Source organism: Neofelis nebulosa, chromosome 7 (assembly GCF_028018385.1).
Source record: "Neofelis nebulosa isolate mNeoNeb1 chromosome 7, mNeoNeb1.pri, whole genome shotgun sequence".
In the NCBI taxonomy this organism is placed as follows: domain Eukaryota; kingdom Metazoa; phylum Chordata; class Mammalia; order Carnivora; family Felidae; genus Neofelis; species Neofelis nebulosa.
Genome location: NC_080788.1, coordinates 132834651 through 132856122, shown reverse-complemented (window position 1 = coordinate 132856122; position 21472 = coordinate 132834651). Strand labels below are relative to the sequence as shown.

Sequence of the window (21472 nt, the reverse complement as noted above, 5' to 3'; positions counted from 1 at the left end):
CAACAGAAAGAATATCCTTCAAGGGCAAGCACAATCTTTCACGTAGGTGACAGAAGTTGGCTTCTTACCTGTCATAGAGTTGTTGTTGTGTGGTTTGACCCTCATCCTGTCGCTGGGACTGTGATTCATTGCTGGATTCTCAGGTTCTGCACTTTTTTCAGGGAATCTGCTGTTTCCTGTAAGCAGTCACTGCAGAGGAAGTATATGTTTTTGCTAAAATTTCCCCTTGTGGCCGTTTGCTCTTTCCTCAAAGCTTGCAAATTGAGAAGGCAGAGGAATTGTAAATGAGTTCTGAATTTGGGCCAAGTGGAATCCAAATCCAGACACCATGGAGCTTCTGTGATTCTTCCATAAATAACTTTCCCTTTCTGGTATGGTAGAATGTTCCCTCAACTGGAAGGACAAGTCATGTGGGCCTCAGTGTCCACTATGGTCTGAGAGTGTGGGGTATGATCTCTTGTAACCTTGATGAGCTATGGTGTAGGGGTATCTGAGCATACCTGTATACTTTTATCTATTTTATTTAAGTAGATATTACAAAGGAATGGGCATCTTTGATAGGTTCAAGAGTAGGTGCAAATACTTCATTAGAAAGGAAGTAAATGTATCCTCCCTAGGCATCCTTAATTCATGTATGTCCTATAATCATATAACACTAGAAATTAGGAACAAAGGAGTCTTGTTACTGTGACCTGTTGAATGAATCTGCCCTGTGGTTTATAATTGCATTTTTAGTGTTGAATGCAGAGAGAGTCTAGTTACTGGTTTCCTAATGCCTTCAGCAGGCATTAATCAACTACAGAGGCATTGGCAATATAATCTCCTTTTCTCCTCCTGAAAACCCTTCCTCTTTTTCCCAACATTTTGGATTCCAACAGAAAGTAGTTTGAAAAATCAATGGCTCTGTTTTAGTTTTGTTCTGGTTCTGTTTCTGGAGTGGTTTTGGTACCTGGTTTTCTTTTGGTTTCAATATGGTGAGAATATGGAATCTAATTTTTTTTTTTTTAGCCCTTTTAGCTTCTGGAAGGACCTGGGATATGCCCTCTACTATATGTCACTTCCTGTCTCTTTTGTGCTCTCTTCCCTTTTCCTTCCACATTTTGCTGAATATTCAGGGCATGAAAGTACTGGAATTCCTTCATAATATACCCTGGTCAGGGGTGAGCTCTTTACCACCACGTTAAATTTTGCTTACGTTGGACCACCATCAGGCAAATTTGACTTTAGTGAGTTTTTTCAATCAATAGGACCCAGAAGATGCCAAGGCCAGAATGGTCAAGGTTCTTGCTATCCAAAATATAGACCATGGGGGGCGCCTGGGTGGCGCAGTCGGTTAAGCGTCCGACTTCAGCCAGGTCACGATCTCGCGGTCCGTGAGTTCGAGCCCCGCGTCAGGCTCTGGGCTGATGGCTCGGAGCCTGTTTCCGATTCTGTGTCTCCCTCTCTCTCTGCCCCTCCCCCGTTCATGCTCTGTCTCTCTCTGTCCCAAAAATAAATAAAGAACGTTGGGAAAAAGAAAATTAAAAAAAAAAACAAAATATAGACCATGGCCAGTCACGTCGGGGACATTGTGTAGGAGTTCCTTAGAAATCCCCAATCCTAACCCCAGCCCAGACCTAAGAATATGCATTTTATGAATATATATACTCAGGTGATTCATACACATGTTAAAGCACAGAAAGTACTGACTGAGATGGCATGTTAGAAACCCATTGGCCCAGATAGCATTTTTTTTCCTTTCACCCTGTCTGATTCATGACTGCCAGAGTTAGTCTGCTTCAGAGGCTGTTGGTCTTTGGTTTTTGTTTTGTTTTTTTTAGTTCAGAGAGGGAGAGAAATGGGGACCATTGGAAATCTGTTGAAGGACAACAGAAAGCCCTCTTGGAGGTACTGGAATTATGGGAATTTGTCCCATCTGCTTGGTGTCCCAGTCTGCCATCTTGCTGCCAATCTCTTGTGAAGTGCTTGGATGTCACTCCATCCTGAGAAAAGAAAAACATGTAGGTAGAAAAAATATATGACAGCTCTGGCTTCCATCCTAAGATTTATAGATGCCAAATGCAGCCTAAGAATGGTAATTACCAATGGGTTTTCAGGATATGAAGGATAAATCTGTTTTGATAACTCTTATTAATTACATATTAGCACATTCATTTTGGACAGCAGTGTCGGGAAACTATTAAGAGAAATAACATTAGTGTGTTTTGTGGCATTCTGGCTATAGGCAGGACATTCTGTCTGTGGTCTCCTCCTGAGGCTTGGGTAAGTGATGACCTGGGATGGAACTAGAAGAGTCTTTCAGCAAGAAGCCTTTCTCTTCTGTACTGCACTGTAATGTGGTGAGATGCACTGACTGTGACGCTTATGATTCAGAAGGTGAGGACACGGTGATCCGTCTCTTAAATGAAACCCACATCACTTTGGTGGCCATAAACTCAGATAGTCCTTGTTAGTGACTAAGTGTTTGGGGGTATGTGAACACATACAAAAACCTTGGATTGAATATTTTGAATGATCATTTGTCATCCTTTTGAAACATCCATGTTCATTTCATGGGCATCCATCACTCCCCTCTCCACTCCAGGTTGATGAGTTGAATTACATGCAAATATACCTGGATTCTTTGTCTCTCAGAGACATGTTCCCTCAAATGCCCACACTGGCAGTAATGGGGGACTGGTAACAGGTTTAAATCAATGAGGGACTTCTTTTATCTCTCTCTATTGTCAAATTGCTTACAAAGAGAAGGGCAAAAGACTGAGGAATCTCCACAAATCAAAATTACAAACCTCAGGTCTTATCACACATACTTACACAATTTCAAGAAAGAACAGTTCTTCATTAGTTTAAAAACACATGCTCAATATTAAATTTGAGTAGCATCAGGGGGAAGAGAAGTAACAAAACACCTGCAGTCATGTCTGTGCAAAAATAATATATTTTAGTTTATATTTAGCTTCTCCCTCTCCCAGATTTATCTACAAATACATATAACGCATATAATATTTATATTGTTTTAAAAAAATTTTTTGTTAATGTTTTTTTTTTTTGAGAGAGACAGAGACAGAGCACAAGCAGGCGAGGGGCAGAGAGACATAGAATCTGAAGCGGGCTCTGAGCTGTCAGCACAGAGTCTGACGTGGGGCTCGAACCCGCGAACTGTGAGATTATGACTTGAGCCAAAGTCAGATGCTTAACTGACTGAGCCACCCAGGTGCCCCTATATTGTTTTAATAAAAATGTTACCATGGTAACATACTTTGCCTGCCTTTGCATTTAGCAATGCATTACATTTTCTCACATTAATAAATACCCTTTGCTATGATGTTTCATGGCTGCACCCTATGCAGTTTAGATTTCTCCAAGAAATGGGGATAACAATAGGTATGGGTCTAATTAAAATGAGGAACAAGAGAAAAAAAGCCTCTTAGTCCCAGGAGCATTGCATTTCACTAAATTCATTTCTCCTGGGAAATCATATGACTGAATGGCAATTTGGTTTCTTGTTTTTGTAACTTGTTATGACTACACATGTAAAGTTGCATACACTTGACTCCATCTATCATTTTTGGAAATGATTTGGGGCTCCAGACGTTTTCTTGTTACCAAGATTCTCAGATGTCTCAACCTCCATCTGCTTTCCATCTGCTTCTTGAAGTACCTGATGGATGCATATGCAAAGCCTAAATTATGTAAGTGGATACGGAGTAGGGAGACAAACTAGCTGAGGAGAAAAAGCATTCGTTCTTCCCTATCTCGGTTTGTAAAAATGAGCCGCCCTTTTTGTTGCCCGCGTTTATTTTGGACGATGGCTTATATAGGTGATCTGAAAGTTTGCGACTTTATGACTTTTAGGATATGCCAGATAACCTTCCAGAAGCAGAGCTGGTATCATGAATCTCCCCAGCTGGACACACGAATGTGGTTGCTAACTTCCCAGTGGAGAACTTCAAAGTACATGGCCCGGCACATCATGACCCCACCCCTGTCCGCTCTTATTTCATGATGCTTCCCTACAATAATCTTGCAATCCATGGGTCCATTCGTACTGGGGAGACTAGCTCCTATGGGTCTGGGGAAATCCTTGACAGGCTTCCTCCTCCAATAGGACCCTCCTTCTTTTTTCTTCCCCTTGTAAATCCCACCCATCCTTACTCAAGATTCAGTCCTCCATGTAGTCATGCAGCCTTCTGGACTTCCCAGCTCATGAAGCTTACTGCCACAAGTGGGAGTCTCTTGGCTGGTATTCCTCAGAGGCTTGATTGCGTGTTTATCTGTGCATACTTGGTTATATGCCTATGTGTAGGGACACATCCCCAAGAAGAGCAATAACCTTTTTCCATGTACAAGTCAGATTTCCCATAAGTTGACCAAAAAAAAAAAAAGCTTTAGAATATATTTCTTTTGCTTTTCACAGAAGCCACTTAAAAGCCTCACAAATCACACTGAAGTCATAAAGGTGGGAATGGATTCTACATCTTTTGAATCGGCCATGGCTGGCCACAAAATGAATTAGAATCTCCGTGTTTTGTCTCTCTTGTCCTCAGAAAGACTTGTACCCTTCACTTCAACTGTAGTCTCCAATCACAATGAAAATGTAATAGGATGCATGTGGGCAGGCAGAAAGGGAATAAAGCACAAAATATGGCAATAGTGTGAGCTGATGAAGAAAGAAACCAGATTCAGAAACATGGAGCTGGAAGCAAAAGTCTCCTCTTCTCCTATCCCTCCTTCCCTCCTCTCTCTCCTTGATTTTCTATCATATATGCTCAACACTACTTTGTAGTTACTTAAGCCATATATAATTTTACATGCCTCTTAAATTTTTGTGGGTGTCTTTGGAAACAATTTGTGTAGGGGCAAATTTGCCCATGAGTATTTCATAACCCAGTGTAAATCTGCAGAGCTAAACTGTAAGACTCTAATAAACAGGGCCATGCTATTTATTTCCTAGTGTTCCCAGTAGTGCCTGGTACTGAGTCCTTATGCAAAGTAGCTGCCCAGTGTAATAGACTAACATACCTAACCTGTATGTAGAACATACCTATATGTCCTGCCAGACGCAAACCTATAAAGGACCACACACTTCCATAAGGAATTTCTGCCTTCTTTGGGAAAGGTGGGCATAGGGGCAGTTAATTGGGAAACCTTACTAGCAGAGGCTCCTTTATAAGAGCGGAAACATAGGGCCATCCCCCCTCCCCCCCCCCCCCCCCCCGGCAACCCTGTCAAGTCTTGTGGTGGTGCTTGTTATGGGTAGGATGGGGAATAGCTCTTGACAAGATGAATGGATTGTCCTATATGGATGGATGGCTAGGGCCTCTATAAGGGAGTGAGGGAGGAGGGAATTAATGTTGAGAGCATAGACAATCACTATAGATAATGGAGGAAGAGAAGAATCCAGAGGCCCAGTCAAGAAAACTAGAGGCCCTTTGGGTTTAGGGAGAGGGAAATTCTTTTCTGTCTTCCAAGTGTTGACAACCTCAAACTCTCCCCTTCTTGTGAGCACCGGTATTCAGTGGGTGTAAGAAATTAGTATCTGCATTTGAGATGCTCCCTACCTCCTGTATCCAGGCCTCTGCTGGCAGCCTTCCCCTCTAGCAGAGCACTTGGGGTCCTCTCCTTACTGCTTCCTCCTCACCCCTTTTCTTAATGGACAGTACTTGCCGATAACTATTTCTGTGAGTGTGAATCGCTCTCCAGCTGTATTTTCCCCCATGCAAATGCAGACAGATAATAAACGTTGGGAATAAAAGAGAGCTTCCTATTTCTCTGGTGTACTCTTCTGATCTTAGAGATGTACGGAGACGCCCCAACGTCACATCTAATAGCGGTACTTCCGGGGGTGGGGGCAAGGCCAGACCTCCTTCCCTACTGCCTGAACACATTGGAGCAAGAGCTGTTCAAGTGGGGTTTTCTGGACTCACAACGGACCAAAGTACAGGCAGATGGTTAACCGTGGTTAACCTGCTGACTTTGACAACATGGGCGTCATCTGAATCATCCAGACGTCAGTTTACCCAAATTATTTGGAATGCTCTCCACTCAAAGCTTTAGGTGGGGGACACCTACGCTTCTATTCCCTCCAGAAACTCTTCCTGGTTAAAAGGAGTCAGAAAAATTGCCTCTCCCTTATTTTCTGAAGGTCATGGGATTGGTGTTACAGAGCAGAACAACTACGGACATGTGTTCTCCACTCCCCTAAAATGTGAACCTGACGGCTAGTAGCGGAGTTCCTGATCTTCACACGGCTTCTAAAGCAGCAAGTGGTGCTTCTGGCTGCTGCTTTCCCCTGTGGGTCTCCATCATCTTTGGGGTCAGCTCTTTGCTCCCGGGCCTAGTTGGCAGCCTGTCCTAGGCCTTGCCCCTGCCTGGAGCCCCAGCCTCCCAGCTTCCTGCTGTCCCTTGGGTTCCCGGGCTTCCGCCTTAGGAAAGATAGGAACTCCACAAGGACGGACACTTGTTTCATTTTCATACCCACCTGGGCCCAAGAAAAAGCCAGTGTTCAATTAATACCTGCAGACTTGACTTACTTGCGCTCCCTGCACAGAGCATTTCCTTTCTGATGTTAATTTGTGACATGTTCACCTAAGACAAACCCAGTCCAGGATTCCTCCATTGTGTGATTGGTTGACTTACACAGTTTCACTCTCCCAGTTTTCACGACCTCTTAAATTTCTCAAGGTGGCACAAAGGTCTAAAGCTGTGTTCCCCCTTGGCCCACCAGAAGGCTTACTGCCAGATGATTAAAGAAAGGATTTGGTATTTTGGTGAACTCACTCTCCTTCCAGGAGGAGATACTGATCCAGCTCAGCTGAGACAGACGAAGCCTCACGGTGGCTTGAAGCCAGGAAACTCCACTGACATCAGAACTCATGGGGTCCCAAGTGTTATAGGACATATTGCTGGGTGTTGACACCCACACCTTCCCATTTGCTAGAAGATAAGGAGGTCTGGAGTCATCTGCTTACACTGGTATCCAAGGGTGGAGGTGAATGTGACATTGTGGACACAAAAAGAGAAAAGCAAAGCTGATTCCTACCCACTCTCTCCCCCAAATTAAGAAATGATGCTCATGTCAAAGGATAAAGGGAAGCAGTCTGGACAGCTGAAAGGAAGGAGAAAGGTGGTGGGCAGTCACTTTCACTGAGGACCCACTCTCAGCTTCACACTCAGCTGTGCTCTTTGACATGAATTATATAATTGAACTCTTGTAAGAACTTGGCCAGGTAGAAAACTTATTTCCATTTTACAGACACAGAAACCGATGTCCAGAGAAAAATCTATGGGCTTGTCTTAGGTAGACACGGCTAGTAAGTGGCAAAGTCCCAGTCTTTCTGGCCCCAGAAAGTTTGTGTTTTTTGCACACTCTCATATTGCTTCTGTGTCCTGACTAAGGAAGTAAAAATAGTATGCGGTGCTGTGGGGTTGAGAGAAGCAAATGGACATTCTGGAGACAAAAATCAGATTTTACGCATAGCAACGTTGGGCTTTCAGTTTTTTCTGACACTTATTACCATATTTTCTGCCCTGAATCCCGTGGGATCTCCTCTGCAGAAGTGGATCAGAATATTTAGAAATAGCGACAACCTTAGGGGACTAATTCAGAATATAGCAGCTACGTAGGCTAGTGAAAAAATGTATCAAGACTTCAGAAATAAAAGTAGTATATATTTCCTCTGAAAAAGTAATAAAAAGGGCTTTGGATTGGTGACTTTCAGCCTCAGTTGGTCCTCTGCAGTCACTAGCAGCCTCACTGCCAAATATTTGGGATGGAGCTTTAGAATGACTAAAACAGATGATAGTTTCTGTAACGTTTCCCCACAAACTTTAAAAGAAAATTGTCATTAGACATTTTATGATTGACCTTCTTTTGTGTTTTCACCATTTACTAAGTCTGGGGGAAGATACAATGTTCGTGTCAATGTCTTCGTGATCGAATTCCAGAGAACAGGAAAGCTGTGGAGATGAGCCCTCCGGGTTTTCTGCTCCGGTTCTGATTGGTTATGGGGCATTGTGGAACGATGGAGGAAGGGGAAAGAGGGTATATTCTCCCACGAGACTGGAAAGTCCAGCTCAGGATCCTGATGGACGTGCCCCAGAGAAGGAGGATGTGAGGAAAGGAAGGAGGTCAAGTGCTAGTGCCCACCAGGGAAGCGAACTTGGGTTGGGAGAAATGGGGTGACCAGAGCAGCCCTCTGGCTAAGCTTGAGCATAACTGGCTGCCCTGAGGCAGAAGAGGTGATGTGGTGAGAGAAGGTCCCGGTGAGACAGGTAGGGAGAGAGCCGACCCTGAGTCTGCTTCTTTGTAACTCAGGCCCTGGGTCATCCTGCTTCCCAGGTCAAGGACTCTCTCCTCTGGTGACCACATCACCCCCATTCCAGGGTCTAGTGCCTTCCCAAGCCCATCTAAGGATTTTCCGTAAGCCTGGAGTTTCTCTAGCTCTTTCCTTTCTCCATTTTTCCTGATCTGGCCACATTCTTTCTTTCACTTTCCTTAGTATCTTTTAACTGTTTTTTTTCTTCTCTTTTTTTTTTTTTTTTTTTTTTTTGCCGCGGTCACCCCAGAATGAAACAGTGCTACTTTTCTGTGTACCTGAAGGCTTGGGGTTAGTGGGAGAGATTTTAGCACCGCATGGACTAGTATGCGACATGATTCATTAGCCATCCCTGGCTGCGGGGCTGTTTTTATAGGTCTCCTCTCTCCCTAGGTCTCCCCCACCATTGCTGCTAACTAACCTTACTACCTCCCCATTTCTTCCAAGATCCCAGGCCCTTCACTGCGGCATCTGCAGACAGCTCCAAGATTCTGGTTGCTTTATTGAGCAAAGTAATTTAGCTTTGTTTGGCTTAATCCTCACCCATCCAGACCAGCTCACGTCTCACATCCCAAGGGCCCATCAAACTGATATCTCAACAGAAAAACTGTCTATGGGGAGATGGATCACGCTACTTCCCAGAAAGCAGAAGCGGTAGAAACTTCTGGTTGTTTTTTTTAGATAGAAATTGTTTTCTTCCCTTGGCATTGAGAGCGTGTGAGTGAGAGGGAGTGAGAGGAAGAAGTGTATAGGGGCTGGAGGAGTGTGTACCCAGCTCCCAGCTCTGCCCATGTCTGAGGAGCCTGCAAATCCTGTGTTAGGTTTTCTGTTGGATTTATTACCTTTGCCCCCAGAGAGGCCAGTGGCTTGGTGGTGAGTGTGCCGCTTATTGAATAGGCCACTTGGGAAATTTCATGGAACTGGTGACTCAAGACTGCAGTTCAACATGACCTTGGGCGAGTCCTTGACAAATAGGAAAATGGACTTTCCAACACAGCAGTCTTTATGACCCTTTCTGCAAGAGGTCTCCCTCCTTCCTCAGGCCTCAGATTGCACAGCCTGGATACTGCCTCTTGCATCACTCACTACACCCCATGGCTGGAGCTGAAATGTCTTTTGACATAGTGTGTGTGCACCTTGCCGGCACGGCCTCAGCAGTGGTCACTCTACCTATATAGAGGAGAGTAAAGTGAGGGGCTGTGGAGTTTTGGCTTTGTTTTTCTTCTTTGTGGCCTTGTCCACTTCTGCATCTATGGCCAGCCTTCCTCTGCAGTAGCATTGCCTTTCCTACTATTTCATAACCTACCACTCAAAAGTCAGGTCCTCCTACCTTTCTTCCCATTCCCCCCAGGGCAACTGGCTGTTTAATTTGCCACCCAAACAGGATTTGGTTTAGTTTAGTAAGATGTCCAGTTCTTAGAGACAGTGATAACTCCTGCCTGAAAACTACCCTGTATTGACCAGGAAGGGCCAACATCAACAGCAACCCCCAATTGTCCTTTTGTGATGCGGGATTGACAAACAGGGCCTTGGGGAGGAGACATAATTTTTGTCCATCTAACTCCTCCTGCAGAACAAATGGCTGAAAATCAAATCCAAGGCTAAGTTAAGAGATTCCACCCCTCTCTCTCTTTGGGGCAAATATCACGCACGTATGCTATTTGTTCATTGTCATTTCATTGAACCATGTACATAGTTTCCTTTCCTGAGAAACAAGGAACTATCTAGTGAACTATCTAGGACTTTACGTGGAGAGTGCAGCTATAGCTATAAAAGGCCCAAAGTTAGAGGATATCTCTACTGGGAACTATCAGTGGGTACCATTTTCTCCTTAACCCTCAAATCAAGACATAGGGACTCCTGTGTGTAAGAGATGATGCAGATTAGATGAGAAAGTGTTGAAATATTATTTGGTTGTACAACAGGACTGAACATTTGAAATCAGGACTGTTTTGGAAAGTCTAACATTGTGGGTTAGACTGCTCTGGCTCTAGTGCCCTTCCAAATCTCCTCCCAGTGAAATGGGTTCTTCTGATCTCAGTTCCCTGATTATTTATCTGTTTACTCTCATGAGGTGCTGGGACAAACTACACACAATACTCCAAAGCCTGTCTACACTGACAGTTAAATGCAAGTTCCCTACATGTTGTTGGTGTTCAATGATTAAAAATTTTAAGAGGTTTTTGGCACTTGCTATTGGGGTAAATTATAAAATGCCCCTCCTTGATCTTCCTCTCTTCCCTTCCACAGCCTGTGAATTTTGGTTGTTTGTGAAACAAGAGTCATTACTATTGGAATATTATTTAAGGAGACACGTGTCAATGCCATTCCAAAAATGGTACCCATTTATACCACTACTTAAAAGGGTGCTGTGTTACATGTCAGAATTAGTTAGCACCACCAGACAACTGGCTTTCTGGGAGACATGATCAAAGCAGGGAGTGATCAGAAGGGCTGAGGTTGTGCTGGACATCTTAATCACCAACATCACCAGGAGGGTGGGGTAGATTCTGGGGCACTAAGCCCAGAAACAGATTCCCATAACTTGAGCTTCAGTTAGGTGGGCAGAGCTTTTCTGGGAGGCCCAGCAAATTCTCATCATGAAGGTAGAAATTCAGGGTCCAGACAGACTGGCTATTATTATTAAGAAAGCTCATTCATGTTTCTCATTCATCCATCCAAAGTTCTTTCAATTGACATGTATTTTGTTCCTTCTCTGTGCTAGGCACTAGATTTACACTAAGGCTACATAAAAATGGTTAAAATTTTATCCCATCCTATAAGGAGGTCTACTAGACATGACACTCAAGTTGAAGCAGAATGACAATGGAATACAAAAACACCATCCTAGAGACAAACTACGTGGAAGCTGTGTAATGTTGGGGCAAAGCTCCTCACCTTGCTGGGGTGGGGAGAATCAGGACAGGTGTCCCAAAGAGAGGGTTTCTATATCTGGATCTGGCCCAACAGAGTGCTGGGTGAGTGGAGTGGAGATCCACTTTCCGGCAGAGGGTACCTGCTACTGGGCTGTACTGCCCTGACTTGGCAGTGGTTAGGTCCCTGGCTTGTGCCAGTTGGGGGATTGGAAAATAAGAACAGAAAATCTGGAGAATGAGACTGGAGAATCAGAACGGGACCTCAGAACACAGGGTACAGGGAGGAAACCCAATTTTATGATGTGGGGCACACAGAGATCTGGGTTTGTGAACCCGTGGCCGCAAGATCCCTGATTTCCCTGTTATTGCAATGGACACATAAGATGCAGTGGGCTTCCCTGAGGGGATGTGTGGGAGCTCAGGGATCAGTCCTGGGGTTTAGAGGTCAAGATGACAGCCAAGGGGATCCCAGGTGTAAGGCTGTATGTTTAACATCATGAATAGGCCCCAATCCCCTGTCAGTCTACAGGCAAGAAATTTAAAGCTAAGCCCTGCCAGATGGGTGGTGTAGTCAGAAGGGGCAAGAGGGGAGGACTGAAGCAACTGAACCATTTCTTTCCTCAGGCCAGCCTTGGTTTGGAGCTAGACTAGGGTGAGGTACTGGCCTTGGATAGACCCAGCTGTGTCAGGGAAAATGGACAACTGGGGAAGGGGTCCAGATGAACTGAGAGGTTATTTATGCTAATGTTCTGGGAAACTGTGAGCTTTTCTGGTGAAGAATTAGGCCATCTATAAACAGTCATGCACAAATGCATGCTTAGTGTTGTTGCAAAGATGGACAACAAAGTTGAGCAGTAACAAAAGGAAGACTTGTCAGGGTTTACCCAATCAAACTGGGAAATCCTCTGTGCATCTGACACCAGGATGTCCCTGACTCTTGCTGCACGTCTCTGCTCAGGATCCCTCCTGGAGACAGTGGACGTCAGGAGGCTATCTTTGGATCCACAATCGTGTGCTTTTTTACCTAGATTCCTGTAGACGCACCTCATTCAGGGAATCCTTTTCTGCCTGTACCTTATGCATGTGACAGTCTGGCAGTGGTCTGAGATCTGGATCCAGAGCCTTGACTTAAGAGAACTAAGCCTTTGAATCCCAGTTTCCATTCTAAATGCTCTTTGATTTGCCTCTATATGCCCACCCTTCTCAGGGGCATGTGGCCCTGGACCCCAGCTTGCTCTAGCCTATCTCTGATCCACACTGTGCTCCTGGTTATAGCTTTACCCATGGTATGTCTCAAAGCCAAAGTTAAATCTCTTCCAGAAGAAGATGTCAATATTCAGAGCACAATATTGTATACATGGCCTACACGAGTAACTTCTGGGGAAAAGAGTTTTAAGAATAGTAACTACCTTTAGGGTGAGATTTGAAACTCAGGGCCAGAGCATTTTTTTTTTTTTTTTTAAACTGTGGGTATGTTTTCTGAGCACAGAGGTATGGACAGCTTGTTGGGAGCAGTGTCAGGTTCATAAAGTCTGAAAACATTTGATCCACTGATTCAAACAAAATGCCATATGAAATGGCATTTCTCTCTATGTTCTGAGACTCCAGAGGTGGTTGGCTTCATTCTTGTTTCTTGTCCCGTGTGGTCATTTCCTTACTGGCCTCAGGTTATGCACTTGGGCATTTTTAAAGAAATCAAAACCATGCCCAATCTTCCTGTCATGTGATTGTTCTTTCACTCTTATTTTTTAATTGACCCAAAAGCTTTCCTTTCAGACCATATTGGCCTCACATGGCAGAGATGCCCACAAAATGCTAAATTAGCTGAGAAAGTCCCCTGACCTCTGATAAGGGCCATTTTACCTTGTACTCTAAGTATAAATTACTCTCCATTGTCAGACCTTGGTCTTTTGGGTTATTTGACTACCGTGACTAAATATGTATATATATATATATATATATTTCAGTCCAAAACTTTCAAAAGTGGTAAAAACATTATGGTGAAAACAGGGAGGATTATAACTGCAGTTTTGCAACTAATATTAATGCTCCGACTTAAAATATATTTTGCTATGCCAATTCAATAGTAAAAAAAAAAAACACTTAAGAAATTCATGAATTTTTTTGAAGGAAGAGAAATTAGCGTTTTTTAAATATGCAGAGTCCAGACCAGTTCAGCCGATGTGGGCTACTGATGAGCTAATATAGTCAGTATGCTCTGTCATTGGGTACCCTGTGATGCCAAGTGCTGCTGGGTTGATCCCTGTCTTATGCTGGCAGCCCCAGGGAATGTGAGGAATAGATAGCACATCTATATTTAAGTTATATTTAGGGCATATTTAGCCTGTAACAGAGACGCTTGAAGAAGAGCTTTCCCTGGAGATTAATTGCCAGCTGGTGTTGATGATACTTTGGGCTCCCAAACACCTCCGGGTGGGCTTTTATTTCCAGGAAATGGCTGGTGTCTTAATCATGACTTCTTATTTTGCCTGCTAAAATAGAATTTATATTTGGCAATCTTTATTTAATATGGTTTCTCTTTCGGAGGCCAGTCAGTCTGTCTTATTTGGAGAGGACTAAAACAGCTGACACAGTCTCATTGGGGTGGTGAAGGACCCTTTATGAGGACTAATGTAGCTCTTCCTCATTCCCTGAATGTAGAGGAAGTCCTAGTTCAGAGTAATGGGTCTCCTAAGAACTTCCCAGCAGTTCATGAAAGGGCTTGTCCTTTGGAAGGGAGGTTGTTTCAGAAAAATACCACTTGTTGAAATTTTTAGGTACAGAGAAATTTACTTGTGGGGAGATGTTACCTAAATATCAGAAAAAAAAAAAAAAAAGATCTGACAACCCTCAAAGCCAGAAAACAAAAAATACAGGCATGACTCTTCTGGTTTCCCCAGAGACAAGGCTGTTACCGCTCTAAATGAGGTGATGGGTCTAGCTAGCTCTAACTGTAGACAGTTGCCGGGCTCTTGAAGAACACCAAGGCCAACAACAGAAGAAAAGCCATCAGCCCCCCTGTGCTGACTGTTTACCGTTGGAATCCGTTCTGATTGGTTGGTGCCCGTACCATATACCAGTTGTTAAATATTTTGAACATCAGCTCCACTTAGCTTAGAAATGATCTGGGAAAGGAATAGCATTTTAAAGGATGTGGATGGGTCAGAGGTGACACTCTCAGATGGGAACGGTCCCAGTTCTGGCAGCACTCGAGGAGGAGGAGGAGGAGGATAGGATGGTGAGGGGGAATTGACTGGACTACCCAAATTGGGTACCATAAATTTGAGCCTTCACAAGCCTTTCTTACAAAGTCCATATGTATAAAATACATTGACACATGGAACACAGGGAACAAGAGTGGCCTGGAAAGGTATTTGGGGTCAAGATCCTGGAGCTCATGGGGACAGTGAGGCCAGGGGAGTCCCTGGGTGAGCTGATGAACAGAGCTGGGGTGTGCATCCAGTGGTCAGACAGAGTAAAGCTGGCCTCCCTGGAGGCTCTGGGTGATGGCGGGCACAGCCCGAGTGTCCTGCCATCTCAGTCACTTCTCATCCTTTCTGGCACCAATCCCAGGGAGCTGGCCCAGTCTGGAATGTGTCTCACATAGAGGCATGCCCAGATGAGGCCCCGCTCCCCTCCAACCTCCTGCTCACCACATCCTTCTCATGGCCCCCAGTACTCGTCTGAGAGTTCAGAATGGACCACATTTTGTAATTCATATGTGCCCTTGTTTTGTCCGTGCTGGGAACTTGGAGAGAAGGTCAGATTTGCCTTACACTGTGGTTATGGTATACCACTGTCATTGTACTTTCAATAGTTTTGATGTGTGAAAAAATTCAAGCATGTGCATATTTGTGTTTTTCCTATCAGATTCTCTATGTTACCCGTGGGCAATGTAACAGAGTTTCTGGAAACAATCTGTGTTTGGCTTTAGGATGCTCTGTGTGGCTTTTTCCTGGAGCAGATTAACCGTCTACTTCTCTTTTGGGGAGTGATATTTAGTTAGATTTCATTCCTTGATGGCACACCAACACAAGGGGTAGTGAATGTTTTCCTCTCAGTAGATCACAAGGGCGTTAAATGAAAGTAGGTGCTATTCACTAAGTTCTATTTTATCTCTTATCTTTTGGTATGTCTTAGGTTGACTACTTCTGATGATGTTCTTTGGGGTTAATGGCAAAATATCATGCTTAATGAGCTAGCAAATGCTGCTGGTTAAGGACTTTCAATTTTTTGCATGTATGTCACCAGTTTTCATTAATATGATGCTTCAGTGCTTTATGGAAGTAAAGGCTTGAAGACTCATTCAGTTGTCCGAAAGCCCCTTGAAAATTTGGTTGGTGCTCCTTTGGGAAAAAGATAGTTAACCTCCTGTAGAAGGGTCAAAGTACATAGGGCTGGGGCTAGATATGGAACTCTGAGCAGAGGGTCAGTGCTAAGGACTCCTTGGCATTAGGCAAAGAGAAGTGCAGTAGAGATGGCAAGGGGTGTGTGTGTGGGTGTGTGTGTGACTGTTTGAAGCAAACACCTCGCCCTGTCACCTCATCTTGTGACTTTTTTTTTTTTTTTTTAATCCTGGTAGAGGTATACTTCATGCACCAAAAGGCAGAATCTGTGTGAATGGCCTATGAAAAGAGAGTTTGTTTTTTTTTTTTTTTTTTCTCTCTGCACTGGGATTTCAGGTAAAGCCTTAAAGTTGGGGGCAATGGGTGAAATAAATAATTCTGCGTTTATCCAGAACGTACCAAAGAGAAACCAGACATGTGTTTTTTGGACACATGTACCTATCACCCAAATTCTTTCTTTTTTTTTTTTCAACGTTTTTTTTTTTTTTTTATTTATTTTTGGGACAGAGAGAGACAGAGCATGAACGGGGGAGGGGCAGAGAGAGAGGGAGACACAGAATCTGAAACAGGCTCCAGGCTCTGAGCCATCAGCCCAGAGCCCGACGCGGGGCTCAAACTCACGGACCGCGAGATCGTGACCTGGCTGAAGTCGGATGCTTAACCGACTGCGCCACCCAGGCGCCCCAATTCTTTCTTATAAATTGGAAGGTTGGTATTTATTGGGTGAACTATTTTGAAGGGAGTTTGCAGGAGTAAAGCTGCTATGGGTCTTCTCCTCAGAGAAGGGACTATAGCAGAGGAAAAGAGAGGAGAGGAGAGGAGAGGAAAGGAAAGGAGAGGAGAGGAGAAGAGAGAATGTTGTTCTCATTCATTAGCCAAAAGAAGAGAGCCCAATAAAACTACCAGAACTTCTCACAGACTTTGGTGTTGTCTGCTAGAAGGGGTGAAAATGTCAACATTCCCTGGCTGAATGCCAGCTGGGGTTCAGAAACTCATTAGCTTTCCTATAGAAGAACAGAGTTCTCTAGAAAGGTTGACAGGTGTCCCCTGAAGAAGTCTAAAGATGAGAGGTTGGCTGGGGAAACTCAAAGTAGGAGGGCGAGAAGGGCAAGTTCAGGGGCTGAGCAGGCTGTACTTGCAGTTCTGAGGGACAAGAATGTATCCCCAAGGCATCAGGTAAATGTGTAAAAGGATCAAGGCTCAAGTTGTCTTGAAAGGATGCTGTCTAAGAAGGCTATCTGTGAGGGTAAGGGGACCTCAGAAGCATACTGCCAAGGCAGGACCTGATGGGGTCATGGGGCTTCAGCCTGGGGAAGAATTGTTTGGGTTAGGGGATGGTGTCACAGCTAGTCCCCCAGGTAGCCTCCAACATGCCCATAACTGCTACGCATAAAATAGAGCCAGTATTTATATGATGGAGGCACTTCAAGAGCCAAGAGAGAGCACTGAAAACAGCACCAATTAAGTAAAAATTCCTTTGATCTTTTGCCTTTCATTCCTCTTGTGCTTGGAGAACCCAGAAGCAGGCACTGGGCAGAGTGAGGTGGAATAGGAGGTACTGCAAAGAGAGAGAGCCAGATAATGACTCCCTCCCAAGATGCTGATTCCCAAACCTGAAATCAAGCCCAAGCTTAGCGAAGAAAGTTTTAATTGGACGCAAGGTTACAGTTTTGATTTAGAATGGTCTGGATTGCGTTTATTAATTTCTGAAGACAGGGCTATTTTTTAATGGTTGCAATTGACTGGAAAATGATGAATCTGCCCCAAACATTGGTGGGAAAAAACAAAACCATTTCCTGATTATATCATACCCAGTCACACCATATACAAGCCTGATTTAAAAAAAAAAAATCTGCATTTCAGATATACCTACCAGTGAAGCTTACTTACTGTCCTTAGCTACATTGGCTTCATTCTAAAGATCTATCAAGATAGTGGTAGTTCATCTCCACACTGGATATTTAAGGGTAGGCAAGAATTCACCTGAGGGAAACAAAAACATAATGCTTTCCAGGGAATGAGTATCATGGAAAGACTGATACCAGACCATCCTGTCCTCTCCAAAGCGAAGAGAAGACTCTTTGGGCTCTGGCTGCAGTTTTTTGCAAGATAGTTTTTAGCCCTTCTCCATGGACCTACATGGTTTCCTTACTCTCCATTGGGATGAATAATCTAATTCTTGCTGAGCCTGATTTCTCTATGGGAAGACTCAGATTGAAGGGTCAAAAAGATCAGATTGAGCTCTTATGGACAACCAAAGCCAATGATGCCTTTGGGAACTTTTCTGACCCTTTCCATTTAAAACCCCCAAGAAGAATCCAGAAACTCTTTGATTATCTGTATTCATATTAAGACTCGAAAACAAGCAAGGTTTTGTTTCATTTGACCAAGAATATTTTCTTTCTTTTTAGAGGTCACTTTAGGAGTCTTAAAATTAAGCACAAACAAGAAATAAGGAAGCCTCAACAGCTTCCTTCATGAATGACAGATCAATAATCATTTATGCTAATGGTCTTGGATGGGTCTCTTCCTTTCCCACAATTTGTTCTAGTTGGCCATATCTCAACCTGAAGACCATTTTCCTTGGTGTATGCTGGCAGCTCCATGTTAAAGTCTCAAGAGAGTACTTTCCAAAGAATAGTAAGGCATTGCTAAGATCCCCAAGGACTTATTGGCACTGTTCTTTGACAGTCCTTTCTTACACAGAAGACGAAGCATTGCTTGAGTCATACTTCCTCTTTGCGAAGGCAGATGCAGGAGAAACAGATGAGCAGGGTTTCAGATGTGAGGAATCCTGGGTTGTCTTTCCAGCACAGTCATGGACTTTCAACAAAACCTGAGGCTCAAAGCCAAATACGTTGTTAAGTAATCTAAAGCCAGAGGGCGCTATTACACAGAAGACGTTAGAGCTTAAGTTGTCTTTTTTTTTTTGAAAGAAGCCAGCTTCTAATACCCAACTTCTAGTTTAAAAGGGTTGTTTTTTTTGTTTTTTGGTTTTTTTTGGTTTGTTTGTTTGCATTAATTTCAAATTCGACCCCTAAAATCGGGCTTATGTTGATTTTATATTTTTTCTTCTAGAGCTAGTCAGATTTCTCATTACTAACACAATATTTTAAATTGCTCTTAGATTGAGTTAAACTTTTTTTTGATGGTATGGGAAAAGCATGGGAAATATTCTCCTGAATCCCCAAAACAGAAAAACTTAGCATTTGGAAGAACCATAGCAATGTGTGCCCAGTAAAGACAGTGGATGAAGGTCATTGGGCATCTTGATGAGAAGTCCCTGGTTTTGTAGGAACCATAAGATGAAACTTCCATTTTTTTGTAATTGGAATTTCTTGATTGAGGATTCAGTTGTTTTTTTTTCTTGTTCTTCAGAAAACTCAACCTTGGTTCTAAGAGACAGGATTGGCCAACTCATCCCTATATTTGACTTTATCCGATGATGAAAATTCCTACAGCAAATGTCTCTTGTTTGGCCCAAATTAATACATCTCCTTTACTTTTAAAGGCAGGGAGTTAGGGCTGTTACTCTTGTTTTAGACAACCAAGAATGAGAGGGAAGTCAAAACACATGGCCTTTAGTGAGGTCTTGTGAATAGGGATATCTCAAATGGCCAACAAACCAGGGCAAAGGTCACCGAAGACAGACACCATCCTGGACTCATGATGAGCTCCCCACATCTCCTTGCTGGGATCAAAATCTTGCCCTGACCCTGAGGCTTGCTTGGCCAGCTAATAATTTTCTCAGATATTTTAATTCTTCTGGGAGGGTAGACAACGATTGGCATGTCCTCAGACACTCACTGGGGCAGTCCCCTTCAAACAGGAGACCACCTGGATTCACTGTCCTGCTGGCTTTCTGAATGTCAATTGTCATACTTCCTGGGAGCTTTTTCCCAGCAGGATTTAATGCCGGTTGAAATCTTCCCTGTGTTCATTATGTTCCTCTAGGGGCTGTGTCTTAGCTGCTGGCTGTGGCTTCTCTTCTCTTGTTAGAGGTCTCTTGATTGCTACAACACAATCAGTTCCTTTCATTTCACAGTGCTTGCTTCTTTTCTGTTCCCACTAGCCCATGGCTGAGGTATACAGTATGCCTTGATGTCACTTCAATCAGAGTAGTGATAAGTAGGGACATATGCAGAGGTTTACGTTTGGAGAACTTCAGAAATTTTTCTTTTGGGTGGTCCTTAACCACCAGGAATCATAAGTCCATACAGAGGCAGAATTTCAGCTCTTTTGATTATGTGCTTCGGAGACTATCCCACACAATTCTGAAACAACCAATCAGTACAATTAACCACTCCTTTGCAAGGAAGCATGAAAATATAATCATGCCTTAAATAGTATGGTTACAGTGTCACCTTGTTTTCTATCAGCAAAGAGGAGGCATTCAGTGACATCTCAAAATAACATCCCCTGGCATTGATTTTTAAGAGCTTACAATTCAGTGCAGTGCGGTTGCAAACAAATATTCATTAGGTTTCTACTCTGAGCAAGGAATTATGCTAAATACTCTATGGGACTCAAAGATGAATGAGGAAGGATGATAAAATAGAGTGAAAACACATGAGAAGACCTAAAAAACTTCATAAGAAATTGAATTGACCTGAGGGGGAAAATATGTATAAGAGAGAGAGAGAGCTGTAGAAGAATTCTTGTACAAAAGCACACTGGAATAAATATTCCTTATGAATCTCCTTCTTTGATGAGAAGCACTGATGCTGAGAAAGACAAAAAAAAAGAAAGATCCAAAAAGGAAGGAGGAGCTATTGCCTGTGTGGGAGCATCAGGCATGAGAGAAATGCCTCAGGAAGGGAGAGAAGCAGGGAAGCACTTTTTGTTCAAGATGGTGGGTTGGACACCCATGTCTAATGTTGCTCCCTCCTGCAACACCTCTAAAGACTTACAGTGACTTTTAAGGGGCATAAATCTATAAAGATGGGGAGCATGCCACCCCTAATACCTGGGGCCCATGAGTAAGAATCTGAGTAAGAGGTCACGGCATATGTTTAAATATTTAAAAGTTATAAATCAAGCTAATAAGCTGTTAGAGTTTATCCTCTTGCCTTGACCAATGTACCCTCATAATGACAACACTGAACGTACAAATGTGTATTCCTGCCACATAACTGCAGACAGCGCAATTTGGGCAGTGGTGCACACACTTGAGCATGGCAGTATGCATCCAGGCCCATTCTCACCCCTTGCAAGAGCCCTCTCTTGACCATCGCTCAGGTCTAGGATGTACACGTTGGAGATTCAGCCTGCTGGATGGATGGAGGAGGAAACCCTGGCAGGTCCCAGGCATGTCCTGCAGACTCCTTGGAGAGGGAATTTGGGGGCCCTGCATACAAAGAGTATGATCTCAAAGGGAAATAGGAAAGAGCTTGGGTGGACATACCTCTTGCTTCAAAGAAGCTTTGCCTCCTTGGGATGGAAGCAGCTCAGCTCAGTTAACTCACCCAGAAATTTCTGAAACTGGAAAATGAAAAGGGTACAGAGTAGCTGACTTATCAGATACCAGCAGGGAAAGGAAGAACCAACCTGGTTTAACTATAAAATCCTCGAAACCTCTGAAATTGGGAAGAGGGTGGTGGTTCAGGGACTTCTAGAAGTGTGTATTTCCTATAAGAAAGAAGGGTTGCATGCTGTTTATGAAGTGAGGAGATCCCTAGCTTCTCTCTTCTTACTCCGTACTTGTGGAGCAACCACTCTTCCTTCACCCAGGAAAGAAACTAAGCTTTATTATCCATAAAGGGGGAAAAAGGGTCTGTGGACCAGGAGCAGCCAGGCATAATTGAAGGCAGGGTGCCAGAGTGAAAATATGGGGGTCTAGTTGAAATACGTCTACGGACAACAGAGACCCCACTGCTAGTTTCATCCTTCTCCGTTCTGTTTATGAACACTGGCATCCAGGCAGAAAATCAGA

The 21472-nt window shown here is 43.6% G+C and overlaps 1 protein-coding gene across 12 annotated transcripts in view; it reads right to left on the bottom strand.

Annotated features, from left to right (window-relative positions):
* The window catches only part of GPR65 (G protein-coupled receptor 65), a 120631-nt gene that overhangs the window by 3792 nt on the left and 95367 nt on the right, over positions 1-21472 (bottom strand). For 6 of the 12 annotated variants that reach the window (XR_009264690.1, XR_009264685.1, XR_009264688.1 and 3 more), the window contains one exon: positions 69-189. The gene's annotated coding sequence lies outside the window, so the exon portion shown is untranslated. Of the gene's footprint in view, positions 1-68; positions 190-1556; positions 1983-17866; positions 19815-21472 lie in introns of those variants that run through there. The other 6 variants (XR_009264693.1, XR_009264695.1, XR_009264684.1 and 3 more) reach the window with 2 other exon arrangements.